Source organism: Acomys russatus, chromosome 7, assembly GCF_903995435.1.
Source record: "Acomys russatus chromosome 7, mAcoRus1.1, whole genome shotgun sequence".
NCBI classification, from domain to species: domain Eukaryota; kingdom Metazoa; phylum Chordata; class Mammalia; order Rodentia; family Muridae; genus Acomys; species Acomys russatus.
This window is the reverse complement of record NC_067143.1, coordinates 17,598,240-17,614,348: the sequence shown is the minus strand read 5'-3', so window position 1 is coordinate 17,614,348 and position 16,109 is coordinate 17,598,240.

Genomic DNA, 16,109 nt, shown 5'->3' with positions numbered 1-16,109 from the left:
TATTCTATGATTTTGTTGAAAATAATTTCTGTGTCTTGGAGCCAAGCATCTTCTCTTTCCTCTATTCATATTATACTTAGGTTTTGTCTTTTCATGGCATCCTTGATTTCTTGGATGCTGTGTGTCAGAAAATTTTTTAACATTTAACATTTTCATTGATGGTTGCATCAAATTCTTCCATTGTATCTTCTACATCTGAGATTCCTTCCTCCATCTCTTATATTTTGTTGGAGAAGCTTACCTCTGCAATTTCTATTTTTTTCTCTAAATTCACTCTTTCCAGGCTTTCCTGAATTTGTCTTTTTATTATTGTTTCCATTTACTTCTTCAGATCATGAATTGTTTTATTGATTTCCTTGATGTGTTTATTTGCATTATCCTAAATTTCTTCCAGTGATTTCTTTATTTCTTCTTTGTTGGCCTCTGTCATGTCCCTCTCTAAAGGTCACAATCTGTTTGGCTTTATCTTCCTGTATTCATTTATAAACTTATTAGAGTCTTCCATTATCATTTTCATTAGGATATGTTTGAGGACATTTTCTTGTATTTCAGATATGTTAGAGTTTCCAGGGCTGATTGCTTTAGGATAACTTGATTCTGGAGATGCCATATTGTTTTGGCTTTTGTTGTTTGTCTTTTTATGCTGTATTTTAGGCATATTTCTGTATCTGACATTGGTAGTAATTTCTGGTGTCCTTCACTTGCCCTTGACAGCAGCTCATAGCTGAATGGCTATAGGTTGAGATCAGGGAACTCTTCATTGGATGACCTGAAATCAGACCTGGGAATTTTTATGGAGCAGATGGGTGACCTAAGGTCAGGTTAACCTGTGTCCCCACCTTCATGTCTCCTCTCATAGTAGAAACTCAGAAACTGATGTTTTGTTGCCCACAGTTCCTTCTGAGACACTGAGTGCAGTTGCTGTGTATCCTGCCAGGCATGTGACTATTCCCTGGAGCCCGTGCCCATGCTTTTGTGAACCTGGGGAATTTCTATGGTTTGGCAGGTTACCTAGTGTCATATCTATTTGTGTTTGAGGCTGTGTGGTCCCCTCTGTACTAGACTCTTCAGACCCTAGTCTCTGTGTAGGCCACAGATACCTCTGATACCCACCAGTCAGAAGCTGCACTCCCTGCCTGGCATGCAGCTAGTCTTGGAACCAGTGCCTCTTCCTACAGGGACTCAATAAATTTTCTGTTGATTAGCCAGCTGGCCTGAAGATGGACCCCTCATGCTCCAAACAGTGTGGACCCCTCTCACCTGGGGTTCACCAACATTGCTGTTTTATAGTTCTCTGTTCTGTCCTTATGTCACTGTGCAGTCACTGCTGCCCTGCTGATCAAACAAGGTGTGTGTTTGGCACTGCCATCTTCAATCCCCTGGCAGTTATCTAACTTGGAAGAAAGTGACAATTTTCTAAATACTATGAAGATAGAGGTATATGGCATGTATTGTATTTACAAGGGTCACCTTTGCCACTAGAATAACAATGGCTTCTAAATTTTGAAATGCTCGCAGATGTATAGAACATATCAGAAGCTAATGAAGAGAAGTCTAAGTTTCAAAAAAGTTTGAAGATCAGGAAAGAAACAGGATCAACCAATTCAGTTATAGATTAGGGAATACTTGAGAACTACATTGGCAAGCTCTATAGGATGGAAGTAGGATGACTCATGGAGATGCACTAAGGAAATTTCATTAAATTAGTGTGCCATATTTATTTTATTACATCCAACAGTGGTATATGGAGGAAACAATTAAAAGGAATAGATCAAATCCACTGATGCTCTAGTACAGTTGAGTTAAATTTCATGATAGTATCTTATTAGTTGTGGATTACTTGCACTTCTTCAGAACAGGTGACAGTGGACTTTCTAATTGTTCCTCCAAGTTTATCATTTCTACAGTCCTACTGTTAATTATAGAATGGTGGCTCAACAATTTACCCCATTATTCTGCCCCAATACTTTTTCTATGTAGAGAGCATACGACTAATCATTGACAGCTCTTATATCAATAAACTGATTTAAGAGACCAAGGCAATTGTGAAGTTCTACAATTGCCTTTGCCTGAAATGTTTTAAAAATATACAAAAAGTAAAATCAGATACATGTTGATGACCTAGCAATGCAAATTTTGAATGTTAATGTAAGTCATCAGTTACCCCCAAATCTTTTTGTTGGCCACAGATGCCCTAGAAGTTTCTAAAGCAGATCCTCCTAGATCAGTGGTTCTCAAACTTTAGGTAGCAAATTCTTTGGAAGATCCTATGAGTTTTTCACAGGGATCACCTAAGACCATCTGTAAACAAGGATATTTATATTGCAATTCAAAACGGTGCAAAATAATTACATTTACAAAGTAACAAAGAAAATAATTTTATTGTCGGTGTTCACTAAAACTGGAGGTATTGCATTAAATGGTCTAAGAATTAACAAGGTTAAGAAAAAATTTATATATATATATGGAAAGTGTTAAAATGGACAGACACTTCACCATATGTTATCTACTTATCATACTTCAGATAGAGGGACCATGAGTTGTGAAAATCAAAATGTATCCACCTAAGTTTACGGTTTCTGGAGAAAAGCAAACAATCACATTTTTCGGTTTCTTCTGCCTTGAATAAACCTGTTTTCTGGTATACTGAAAATAAATATTAGTAAAGTTCCTGTGAGTTCAAGGTAACCTGGGTAAGAAATTAATAACTGGTGGCTTAATTGATTTAGGGGGTAGGTTCAGTCTCTGTGCAGAACATTTTTTTGGTGGTAGGTAGTATACCTAAGGGGATTTAAGGACTTGTGAAGAATGAATAGGGCTAATAGAAACTAGATTGTGTATGTCCTTGGAGACACCAGTAAGACAGGCAAGAACACGCTTACTCCACAGTGTTGATGCACTGTGTTAGGTACCTGTGTATTTTCTTTCCTTATGTCTCCATATGGGATGTAATAGAATCCTTGATATAAGCAAAGTAGTACAGCAAGACGAGGTCAATTTGGCTGGACTGTATGACAGATGATAGCTATGGACTTGTAGATGTCCTCCCTATATATGTGCCGCATATCGCTGCAGGTTCATGCCTTTTTGATTGTATATACAAAGAACTCTGTTTAAATTACCAAAGAAACTTGGTTTTATAGTTCCTCGTGATTATGTGGGAAAAAGGAAGCAAAATAACTTCAGAGCCTAAGGATTCGACCAATTGGTCAAAAGATTCTCTAATATATAAACTCTGGGCTTTCTCTCTGCATTACTAAAACAGTCAGTCAAACAGAAAAATAAATTTACTTTCTGAAGGAGACTTAATAGTTTTTCCAGCATTGTGACTCTACCTCTAAAATGTCTAAAGCCCAGAAGCTTGTGTCAACTTAAAAACACTCAAATACAGGTCCTAGAAGACAAGATTCCACCAGTAACAATCAGAACAGTATCTTCTTACTAGGGTCATATGTTGAAAATGGTAGGTCCCAGCCGTATCATAATGCTTACCATTTTTGTGTAATGACTACAGCCCTACACCATTTTTCAAATACATATGAGATATTATATTATTTTTTCCATGCTTCCTATTTTGATTTCCACTGTCTTATGCACTGGTAATTTAATTTCTAGTTTTCCTTTGATTTTCCAGGTGATGTCACACAAACAAGATAAATTTTCCACTATCAAAATACTTTAAATATGAGCTAAGCTATGGGCCCATCAGTTATTTTAATGGTTACAGATTATGGATTTGGGAAAAATTCATAATATTGAACACTTAGTAAAGTTAGTTTTTTATTTGTTGCTCTGAAAGAAGCCAGAAAATATTAAGAATTATTTAAAGTAACTTGAATTGGCTAATGGATCCTTTTAAGTGCATTCAGTATAAGCAACAGGAGGTTACACTTTCAATGACTCAATCTGGCAGGATCAAGAGAACCAGAGAAAGTTAAATACTGGGACTTTGATGTCAAACTGCTCTGTTCATGGCACCTGAACTCATTTTGTAAACTATTGAGTTCCCTGAGTTAGAATGTTGTATAATATCTAGTTTTACTTTTCTCCTGTTTCTCACATAACTTTTCCCTTTAGGCAGCTTCTCTTAGCATACATCTAGTCAGGTCTGTATGGATTATTCAGAGGAGAAAAATAACTGTTATCACAATGATGAATAATTTAATTGGAAAATTCTATATATCATGCTTGGATCCCTCTGTTCTCATTACCCTTGGGACTATCTCCAACTTCACCAAACAATTGGAAACCTTGTCCAACTATGGCTTTTGACCATGTATTTCTTGAGGTTCCAGTCTCACTCCAGACTGCTTTCTTTCCAGGTGCTACTTGATGCAAACTAAAACGTATGACCTCATAGTTGTGTAGTAAAATATCATGGGGAACGTGGATAATAATTAAGTATTTATTTTAAAAACTGGACAGTAATACGCAAGAACCCTGCCAACCACGAGTCTGAAAATCTGCTGTCTGAGATAGAAATGACAAGTGTGCTTCTTGCTATTTGAGTCTTTTGACCGCTCCTTAATGCAGGGCAAAGATAGATATGTGAGCTATACCACAGAAAGACCTCTAACCTACTTCTCTGAGGACCAACCAGAAATATTAAGTAGGGGGATGAACCCTGTATGATATCTATGGCTGATAATTGTCATTGTTTCCCTGGGAATTCAGCAAATGACTATCTTACACAGGACTAACCTCTAAACCATACAACATACATCTTATGAAGTTTAGTTGTGTCACGTTGTGAGAGGTCAACATACCTTGCCTTTTTTAATGATTTTATGCCCACATAGGGTTGCAGGAAATGTCAAGAGACTATTTCAAAAATATGAGAATCCAGCCCCTCCTTCCCACATTTTATATGCAACTCTACCCTCCATGAGCATTGTCCTCAGAGAGGTGTAACATATTTGTTTCAGGGAAGACAAGTAGAGGGAGATTCTATATATTTAGAATTGGGATAGTCTTTATCTCATCTGGGGAAATGCTTTGTCTTACAACGTTTGTATTGAAACTCTCACACTCTAGTAAATGGCAAATAACCTATGCTTTGCATGTAAACACAAGAACCTTATTGATTCCTCAGAACAAAATTTGTAGAATTATATGTCAAATATATTGGTCTGAATGTGATACCATGGAAAAAATGGATCCAGTGCTATGTAGCCTTCATGTAAGACTTACTGAGAACATAGGGAATTTGGTTTGCTGCTATCTAATAAAACTTTTGTTGGAATTGACTGTGGTAATGTGGAACCCAGAGTTCAGAGGAGTAAAACCTTAGCATAATCTAAATTGATAAAACATCTGAAAGAAGAATTTTGTCACTATGTAATGGCCAACATATTGCTGGTTATACATTTAATGCACATACCAAAAACCCGAAAATGCAATTAGCCAATATGAAGTGATGAGACTACTTTTTGTTAAATTTTCATCGAAAAATTTCAAAACTCACATATGCCCTAATAAGATCCATGATCCCACTTCCATGTAGAATAGTATGGGATTATTAAATTGAGCATAATTTATCTGCCTGACAGTGATATAGGTCTGCATTACTCACCAAAGGTACTGTAAATTTCAGGCATAGCTTCAAGAATCAAACCACATATACTCCAATAAGTGATAGTATTTGGAAAATTATAAAATATGAAAAGTTCAGAAAATCATGACATTTAGTTTGATGTTTTATGATACTTTTATCTGCGTGGTTTACATTACCACATCTTGGTTTTAGTAGATATAATAGCAATATGAATGACATTGGTGAGTGTCTTTAAGAAATTAATAGTGTAAGAAATTATATAATAGGAGCTTACTATAAAGTAGAATGAAGACAGGTGTACACTGTGAATGAATTCTGAGATTTTTTTTGAGATTTTTTATTATGCTTATTTTTTAACAAAAACATTTATGTTATTATACATGAGTAAATAGATTAGATATATATAGATAGATATAAAATAGATTAGATAGGAAGAACAGCAAGACTATCAGGAATTATATAAATGTTACTTTCATAGTGATTTGGCTATTTGTATTTGGCAAACTTGAAGTAAACATATTTCCTATCTGTTGGGTCTAAATTTCTGAATGGAGATTAATATCTATCATATCTTATTTCTATTAACATATCTATCTTGATCTAAAAACATCTTAACGCCTAACCTACTCAGCTTAATTGAAAGACTAAGCTATCTGGTCTTCAAATTCATCAGAGACTTGAGAAGTGATAAAACTTAAATACCTGAGTGAACCCAGAGTGCAGGTTAGCATCTTCCAAAATGAAAAAAAAAATGACTGAGATAGTTTACTGCTAAAACAGTCACCAAAACTTTCTATAACATTGGAGCATCATCTTCAGCCTTCTGGCCCAATACATCTGACAGACATATTTGCGAGGAAGGCACTATTGAGGACTTGCTTACTGTGGCTTGGCAAAGTTTGGCCTTCAGCTGTCCCTGCATCTAAAATCGCCCATTTTTAGGTAAAAATCTGTCTGTGGCAGAAACAAGGTCATTTTGCCCAGTGGCTTGTTTGCCACATTTGAGGCCAACTCCATATGGAGATTCTTAGATGTTCATCTTCTTTTTTGAGAGAGGCTGGGTGCTGCCAGGAGTTAACTTGTCTTGTTGTCAAAGAATTTCAGAATAATAAAACTTCTTTAAATGCCATATTCTGTAGGTCTCTGAGGTTTTCTTTTCTTTCCTTTCTTTCTTTCCTTTTATTTCCTTTTTTGTTGTTGTTTTTCAAGACAGGGTTTCTCTGTGTAGCCTTGACTGTCTTGGACTCGCTTTTGTAGCCCATGCTGGCCTTGAACTCACAGTGATCTGCCTACCTATGTCTCCCAAGTGCTGGGATAGAAGGCATGCACCATCACTGTCCAGCTGTCTCTGAGGGTTTTGAAGACCTTATTGCACTATTTTACTTCATATTTCTATAGAACCATATCTGTCTATTAGACCTACAGTATATATTCTTGTGCTAAAAATAGACTACTTTTTGATATGACCATGAATTGCATCAATATACATAATTTAATACCGTTGAATTAAAAAAATAACCTTATTTGTGAATAACAATTAGGGCCTTGAAATGAAGAGTAGATTCTATAATCTACCTTTTGTTCTATTCTCCCTTTATATTTCTGTATCCCCTTTTCCTTCTTTTCAGCTGCTATATCCTTATCTACAAAAGAAAGAAAGGAAAAGAGATAGGGCCCTGAGTCAAAAAACTAATTTTATCTCTGTAAAAGACCAATAATACTAATAACCAAATTCCAATGAAAATAAGTGTTTGTAGACAAAGAGAGTAAACAGAATTCTATCCAAAACCCCTTAGAGGAAATGGATTTTTTTTATTTTTTAATTATATATTTGTATTATTACACATACATACAATAAACTATCCATAGCAAGAAGAACCATGGCACAATCAGGAACTATATACATTTTACATTCTTAGTGTTTTCCCTATTTATATTTGACAGCATTAAAGAAAATATCTTTCCTATCTAGATGTGTCTAAAATTCTGAATGTTAATCAATATCTAGTCTATCTCATCTGTATCAACTTAGAACATCTACCTAGACCTAAAAACATCTTAACCCCTAAACAATTAAGCTTAATTGTAACACTAAACAATCTGGTTAAACTCTGTCAGAGACTTGAGAAGGAATAAAATTGATTTCCTGAGTATACCGGAAGTACAGGTTAGTAGCTTTCCAAATGAGAAGCTGACAGAGACAGTTTGCTACCTGAATAGTCACCCAAAACTCTCCATAACATTTGAGCATCATCTTCAGGCTTCTGTCCCAACATATCTGACAGACATATTTGTGAGGCAGGAATTATGGAGGACTTGACTTGCTTACCCTTTCTTGGCAGAGTTTGGTCATCGACTCTGCCTGCATCCAAGCTTGCCCATTTTTAGGCAGAATTCTGTCTATGGCTTGTTTGGCACATTTGAAGTCACATTCATAAGGAGGTTATTTGATGCTCATTATTCTCTTTGAGGTAGCCTGGGTATTACCAGTCTCATTTTCTTTTTTTATTTATTTATTTATTTATTTATTTTTTTTATTAATTTATTCTTGTTACATCTCAATGTTTATCCCATCCCTTGTATCCTCCCATTCCTCCCCCCCCCATTTTCCCATTATTCCCCTCCCCTATGACTGTTCCTGAGGGGGATTACGTCCCCCTATATATTCTCATAGGGTATCAAGTCTCTTCTTGGCTACTTGCTGTCCTTCCTCTGAGTGCCACCAGGTCTCCCCCTCCAGGGGACATGGTCAAATGTGAGGCACCATAGTACGTGAGAAAGTCATATCTCACTCTCCACTCAACTGTGGAGAATGTTCAGAAAAATGGGAATAGGGCTTCCTCAAGACCCAGCTATTCCACTCCTTGGAATATACCCAGAAGATGCTCCAGCACACAACAAGAAAATTTGCTCAACCATGTTCATAGCAGCCTTATTCATAATAGCCAGAACATGGAAACAGCCTAAGTGTCCCTCAGTAGAAGAGTGGATAAAGAAACTGTGGTACATATACACTATGGAATACTACTCAGCTATTAAAAACAAGGAATTCCCGAAATTTGTGGATAAATGGATTGAGCTAGAAATGATCATAATGAGTGAGTTAACCCAGAAGCAGAAAGAATCAAATGGTATATACTCACTTATATCTGCATACTAGCCCAAGGGGCATGTCCCATGAAAGCCTTCACTTACCAGGAAACTGGGACAGAGGGGAAGGCATCCTATTGAGACTCTAAATGAGAGACGCATGGGAGAATAGCAAAATAAAAGGATGCAGAGGGTCCTAGAAATCTACCAGTAGAACAATATGATAGGCAGATTTGTGCCCAGGGGTCCCGCTCAAACTAAGGCACCAGCCAAGAACAATACAGGAGGTAAACTTTAAACCCCTACCCAGATCTAGCCAATGGTATATACTCACTTATATCTTTACACTAGCCCAAGGGATATATCCTAAGAAAGTCTTCACTTACCAGAAAAGTGGGACAGAGGGGAGGACATCATATAGGGACTCTAGGTGAGAGAAACATGGGAAAATGGGGAAATAGAAGGATCCAGAGGGTCCTAGAAAACCTTCAAGAAGAACATTATGATGGACAAATCTGGGCCCAGGGGTCTTGCTCAAACTATGGCACCAGCCAAGGACAATACGTGCAGTAACTTCGAACTCCTACCCTGATCTACTCAATAAACAGGACATTCTCCACAGTTGAGTGGAGAGTGCGGTCTGAGTTTCACACAAACTCTGGTGCCCCATATATGACCACGTCCCCTGGATGGGGAGGCCTGGTGGCACTCAGAGGAAGGATAGCAGGCTACCAAGAAGAGACTTGATACCCTATAAGCATATATAGGGGGATGAGGTCCCCCTCAGTCACAGTCATAGGGGAAGGGAGTAAGGGGAAAATGGGAGGGAGGGAGGAATGGGAGGATACAAGGGATGGGATAACAATTGAGATGTAATATGAATAAATCAGTAAAATATATTAAAAAAAGAAAATATTAAAATCTCAGACAGCATATAGGCCCTCTTTTAGGTTATTAGGAAAGAATGTCCATGATCAGTCCCCAGATCCCAGAAATTGATTTTGTCTGTTGTTTATTGTGTACAGATTCCAACATAATTACATCTTTTCCTGATATTGCCTTGTGATTTCACTGATTTTGTGGCAAAACCCAGGTAGGAGGGAGAGGTAGGTAAATCATCAGTCAGATGGAGATCTCCAAGGTTATAGCAGGCTTTTCTTTCCATTTATAGACATAAAATCTCTCACTCCATTTTTTATTTCTATGCACAGGCTACACAAATCAGTTGCAAGGAGAGCAAATAATTTTCTCCTCAGAGAAGGATTTGACTAGTCAGGCTTCTGGCTGGAATCCAGGACTTAGGTGGTCATGGACTTAAGCAAATCCTGACTATTGGGTGCTAAGGAGTGAGAAATCTACTACGGAAACTGGTTAGAATCAGAGTCAGAGAAAAGTAACAAAAATAATTATTGCTTGATTCAGAGCCTTACAGTTCTAAGTCACTGACTCCCAATTCTGTATTGGGTATGTAATTCTATGGGAAGCTAAGGCTTCATCTCTAAAATGTGCCATTCCTATCTCACTCACGTAGTGCTGTGTCTTCTACAAGGAAGATAGTTGACTTCAGGCTTCACATTCCAACAGAGAATAGGATTGTGGTGAAAGTATCTCAGCCTGAGGCTGTTCACTGTGACATTCCTTAAGACAATTACAGTTCTAAATGGTCATTCTAAAAGGCTGTGATAAGTTTCAGCTGTAATATACACAGAACATAATTTACCTGGTAATCCAGGCTGTCTTTCGACCTCAAAGATATTCTGATTCCATTTTGTGTCTCTGATATTCGACTCTCAATCCTTGGTTTTTCCTTGTTTCTCAAATAACGTTTCTAGTAGTTTGTATGCCCTTTCTTCTCATACACTGCTTCCTCAGAGGTCAGAGCACACTGAAGCCTTCTTCATAAATCAATGAATTATCTATTGAAGATTTCAGGTTATATTATATATTTATACAGAAAGAAATTTATACAGTGTATTTCTTTCTCTCTTTGTCATAGTGGATTCCTAGTAACTGGCCATTATATATTTTTTATTTTTTTAGCTTTCTTTCTCACTCAATACTTTCTGTATCATATGATATATATATATATATATATATATATATATATATATATATAATGTGTCATATATATATATATCATGTGTCATATATATATATATCATGTGTCATATATATATACCATGTGTCATATATATATGTGTGTGTATATATATGTATATATATATATATATATATATATATATATATATGAATTTAAACTATTTGTTCTTAGTTTCTCACTGCAACCATAATCTATTTTTTATGTAGTCTGGTGACCATTTTGCAAGAATGAGTAAAACCACTCATATTGCGCAGGATTTTTTGTGATTAGGCAAATATTATAAACATCACTTGCAAAAATACCTTTTAATTTTTTGTGTTATGAAGAATCTATGACAAAAGGAATGAAAATTGAGTGCAGTAACAGTAAGGTCTGAATAATTTTCAAATAATTATCCATCCAAGCACTTATTTTAGGGAACTCTAGTAGACTAGATGGTGCGATAATATAAGCATAGTGTCATTTCACATTGAGAATTGAATCATGTGAATCTCAAATATTCTTCTGTCTATTATACATGTAATGTAAGTTTCACAATCTGAAAGTCTCAGACAGCATAGAGGCTGTCTTTAGATTTTCAGGAATGGCATTGAAGCAAAACACCCCATAATCAACTCCCAGGTCCCACAAACTGATTTTTTTCTGTTGTTCATTGTTGACAGATTCCAAGGTAACTAATTTTTTCCCTGTCATCCCATCTTTATTTCACTCTTTCTGATGCAGAGCCCAGATAGGAGGCAGAGCTGGATGAATCATCAGCTCAGAAGGAGATCTCCAAGGTTACAGCCGACATTGCCTTCCATACCTAGACATGTGATCTCTCTCTTGATTAGCTCTCATTCCATTCTATTTTTGATTGCACATACTTTATCAATCATATTCAAGTTGATCAAATCAATTTCTCTTCAGGGAGGGATTTGACTAGTCAAGCTTCTGCCTATATTGCAGGTCTTAGGTGGACCTTGTTTAACCAAAGGCCAACTGTTTGGTGCTAAAGAGAAGGGAAATATCCCCCTGAAAGTAACAGGAAACAGAGCCAATAGAAAGTAGAAGAGGAAGTTATTGTTTGAGATGCATCCACCCAGCTTCTAGACAAAATCTTCCAATATATGTAGTAGAATTGTGATCTGATCTGACACTAAGGTTTCATCTCTAAGATGTGTCATCCCTATTTCTCTCATGTAGTGCTGTGTCTTCTGCAAGGAAGTTGCTTGATTTCAGACTTCAGCTTCTACAGAGACTAGAGATGTGTAATCCCTTCTCAATCTCAGGCTATCCACTCTAAGAATTCTTATGACAGTGTGAATTCTCAGATGTCACCCTTAAAGGCTCTGAAAAGATACATCTGTAATATCCTCAGAACCTAACTTACTTGTCTATCAAGTCTCTCTAGGGACATTACAGCTATCATCCTGTTGCAAATAAGTATCTCTGCTACTCAACTATGCATCCTTAGACTTAGTTTGTTATTGAAATTTTGCAAATAAAATTATAATATTTTGCTTGTTCTTTCTTGTCAAACATTCCTTTCTGGTAAGTCAGGACACTCTTTCAGGTTTGTCTTGTAAATTTTTAAGAAAAAAATTACATAATAATGTTCCTTGTCTCTTTTCACAATGGATTCTTAGTGACTGACCATTATTTTTTGATTAGCATTTGGTCTCCTTCAGTCTGTCATCTGTAGTATGTCATGGACATATATATCCTAATCTGCTTTGTCTGAGTTTCTCAAAGCAACCATAAACACAATGTAATTTTATAAGATTCATGTAACTCCTGGAATTTTGTGCAAATACAATTAAACCTTCAATAGAAACCAAGCTTTGTTGAGATTAGGAATGGAATAAAATCATTCCTTTCAAAAATAAAGACCACTTAAAGTTTTCTGTATTATGAAGTGTCTTTGACATTCAGTAAACAGACGGAGGAGCATCTCTGTGACAAGCTGAAAATCCATGAAATGTATGCCCCTGGGAGGATATTGGGGTGACTCTACTGAGACTCCTCTGAGAGAATGTTATAGATTATGAACTGAATACTTCCATAGCTAGGCAGGACATCCAGTAGAGGGCTGAGTACACCAACCTACCCACAAAACCTTCAAAACAAAATTTCCCTTGCTTAAAATGTGGGCAGGGATAAAATTGGGGCAGATATTGAGTGTACTGCAAAATAATGACTGGCCCATATGAGAGAACCAATGCCTGACACAATTATTGATAACCTGTTACGCTGGCAGAAAGGAGACTAGCAAAATGCTTCTTTGAGATGCTGCACACAGCAGCAAATTGAAACAGATGTAGGAACACACAGCCAAGTCTTAGGCAGTGCTCAGGGAGTCTTCTGGAAGAGATGGGGTAAGGATTGAGGGAATCAGAGAGGACAAGAACTCCACAAGATGTCCGGGGTAAGAAATTAATATAGTAGCATGCAGGGTTAAAGATAATGACCAAAGAACATGCATGACTTGGACCTAGGTCTCCAACATATATGTAGCTGATAAGCAGCTTGGTGTTTAGGAGTGTCCTGTAGATACCATAGATGTGGATGTCTCTTATATGGACTCTGTTGCCTGATTTAAATCACTTTCCCCTGAATAGGCACCCATGGAAGGCCTCAGTGGAAGATGATAGGCTTATTAGTCATGTGACTGGACATGATAGAAGGGGTTGGCAGGGTTGGAGGCAAATTTCTCTAAGGAAAAAGGAAAGGGAATAGAAAAAAGGGGTGGGAGGGTGGGACCAGTATGAAAAATTGAAAAAAATCCACAATAGGGATGAATAATAAATAGATTTAAAAAAAAAAAAAGAATATTAAATGTTTTCAGACTGGGGAGGAAAAGTTGTCATTCAAAAAGCAATTCAAGTATCTATTTTATTTTATTTTATTTTATTTTATTTATTTATTTTTTTTTTTTTTTTGGTTTTTCGAGACAGGGTTTCTCCGTGTAGCCTTGGCCATCCTGGACTCACTTTGTAGACCAGGCTGGCTTCGAACTCACAGCAATCCGCCTGCCTCTGCCTCCTGAGTGCTGGGATTAAAGGCATGCACCACCACGCCCGGCCAAGTATCTATTTTAAAGCACTCTAATAAACATACATATATTAGGGGTTGCCATAATTCAAGGATACAATCACTGACCTAGAGAAACAGATGCAAGGCAAATCTCAAAGAATCAGCAGCCACCTATACTTGTAATGTCAGATTCACAATTTGAGAGTCTCAGACAGAATAGAGATTCTCTTTAGCTCATTAGAATGTGGCAAAAGCAATGAGGTCCATGATCAGCCTCCTAGATCCCAGGATCTGTTTGTTTTTTCTGTTAGTCATTATGGAGAGATTCTAAGGTAACTAATAATTTTCCTTCACTTTCTTGATTTCACTGCTTCTGCTGCAGAACTCTGGAGGATAATGAACTAGATGGATCAGCAGCTCTGATGGAGATCTCCAAGGTTACAGCTGGCTTGGATTTACATGAGTAGATATGAGATCTCCCTTTTGATTGGCTATTATTCCATTCTCTATTTGAATGCACACACTCCTATCAGATGCACGGAGAGCAAAGAAATTTCCCTGCAGGGAGAAATTTGAACAGTTAGTCTTATGGCTAGATTTCAGGTCTTGGCTGGACCTGGATTTACCTAAAGCCTAACTTTTTTGTTCTAAATAGTAGGATATCTGTTACTAAAAGTGGCTAGAGTGATACCCACTGGAAAGTAGCAAAGAGTGATAACTGTTTCATTCAGAGCCTTCAAACTCTGAGTCACCATCTTCTGATTCCTGTACAGGAACCCTGTCCTACCAAAGCTAAGGCTTCATCTCTAAGATGTGCCATCCCTATCTCAGTAATGTAATCCTGTGTCTTCTGCAAGAAGGATAACAACCTGCAGTCTTCTCTTTCCGACAGAGGCTAGGGAGGTGCTGATATCTTGGCCTCAGGCCATTCATTGTGAGAACTCTTTTTTTTTAATATAGTTTATTAATTTATTCATATTACATCTCAATTGTTATCCCATCTCTTGTATTGTCCCATTTCTCCCTCCCTCCCATTTTCCCCTTACTCCCTTCCCCTATGACTGGGACTGAGGGGGACCTCCTTCCCCTGTATATGCTTACAGGGTATCAAGTCTCTTCTTGGCAGCCTGCTATCCTTTTTCTGAGTGCCACCAGGCCTCCCCATCCAGGGGACGTGGTCAAATATGGGGCACCAGAGTTTGTGTGAAAGTCAGACCCCACTCTCCATTCAACTATGGAGAATGTCCTGTTTATTGACTAGATCTGGGTAGGGGTTTGAAGTTTACTGCACGTATTGTTCTTGGCTGGTGCCATAGTTTGAGCAGGATCTGTGGGCCTAGATCTGCCCATTACAATGATCTATTTGTAGGTTTCTAGGACCCTCTGGGAATTCTTATATCAATTTCAGTTGTCAGTGGTCATTCTTTTTTATTTTATTTTATAAATTTATTCATATTACACCTCAATTGTTATCCCATCCCTTGTATCCTCCCATTCCTCCCTCCCTCCGGCTGTCCCCCTACTTCCCTCCTGTATGACTGTGACTGAGGGGGACCTCCTCCACTTGCATATGCTCATAGGGTATCAAGTCTCTCCTTGGTAGCTTGCTATCCTTCCTCTGAGTGCCACCAGGCCTCCCCATCCAGGGGACATGGTCAAATATGGAGCACCAGAGTTTGTATGAACGTCAGTCCCTACTCTCCACTCAACTGTGGAGAATGTCCTGTCCATTAGCTAGATCTGAGTAGGGGTTTGATGTTTACTGCATGCATTGTCCTTGGCTGGTGTCATAGTTTGATCAGGACCCATGGGCCCAGATCTACTCATCATAATGTTATTCTTGTAGGTTTCTAGGACCCTCTGGCTCCTTCTATTTCCCCATTCTCCTATGCTTCTCTCACCTAGAGTCACAATAAGATGTCCTCCCCTCTGTTCCACTTTCCATGTAAGTGAAGATTTTCATGGGACATGCCCCTTGAGTTAGTGTCCAGATATAAGTGCGTATATAACATTTGACTATTTCTGCTTCTGGCTTAACTCACTCATTAAGATCATTTCTAGTTCAATATATTTGTCCACAAATTTTGAGAATTCCTTGTTTTTAATAGCCGTGTAGTATTCCATAGTGTAAATATACCCCAATTTCTTTATCCAATATTCTACTGAGGGACACTTAGGCTGTTTCTGTGTTTTGGCTATTATGAATAAGGCTGCTATGAACATAGTTGAGCATATGTCCTTGTTGTGTGCTGGAGCATCTTCTGGATATATCCCAAGGAGTGGAATAGCTGGGTCTTGAGGAAGCCGTATTCCAAGTTTTCTGAGATAGTACCAGATAGATTTCCAAAG